Source organism: Neophocaena asiaeorientalis, unplaced genomic scaffold (assembly GCF_003031525.2).
Source record: "Neophocaena asiaeorientalis asiaeorientalis breed wild unplaced genomic scaffold, Neophocaena_asiaeorientalis_V1.1 scaffold357, whole genome shotgun sequence".
NCBI lineage: Eukaryota > Metazoa > Chordata > Mammalia > Artiodactyla > Phocoenidae > Neophocaena > Neophocaena asiaeorientalis.
In genome coordinates, this window is record NW_020173270.1 from 3,073,988 (window position 1) to 3,074,647 (window position 660).

Sequence of the window (660 nt, forward strand, 5' to 3'; positions counted from 1 at the left end):
CCCCCAAACCTCCATCAGCTTCCAAAAGCATCCGCAAACATGGAAGGGAAATCGTGGTTTTACTTACTACCCAGCTTCAAGACAAGTCCTGCAGAAACCGACCGCCCCCCTCCTCCCAAAACTGTCGGCTGCTCCGGAGCGGCCAGCTCGGCCCCACTAGGAGCCCTCTCGGTTAATGCGAGGGTCTGGCGAACGAGAACTAAACGGAATGGGGAGGGAGGCTTGGGACGGAGAAACTGAGGCAGGGTCTTTCGGGGCGAGAGCCGGGAGAGGCAGAATCTCCCGGCTGCTTGTTTACCGGGCGCTCTCCCTCCCCCCGCCCAATCCCTGCAAAACCCGGGTCGCCAGGCCTGGCTGGGGGCGGGAGGGGTGGGATGGAGGAAGATGGTACTGTTGGTGCCTGAGAGGCCTCACTCCCCCCCACGGCCCGGGGTGGGGGGCGCACGGAGCCCCGGCTCGCCCCAGCCCCTGCCCCCAGAGATCTCCAGGCGGCAGGGGAGGGGTATCCGTCAATCCCCGCACCCTCCGTCCCGGGGCGGGACCGGGGGGCGGAGCGGGCCGGTGACCTGCAGTGACGCGAGCCCCGTCCGCTCATATAGAGGCGCCCCGGGAGCGCAGGGACCGTGCTTCGCCGCCGCCGCCGCCGCCGCGGCCACCACG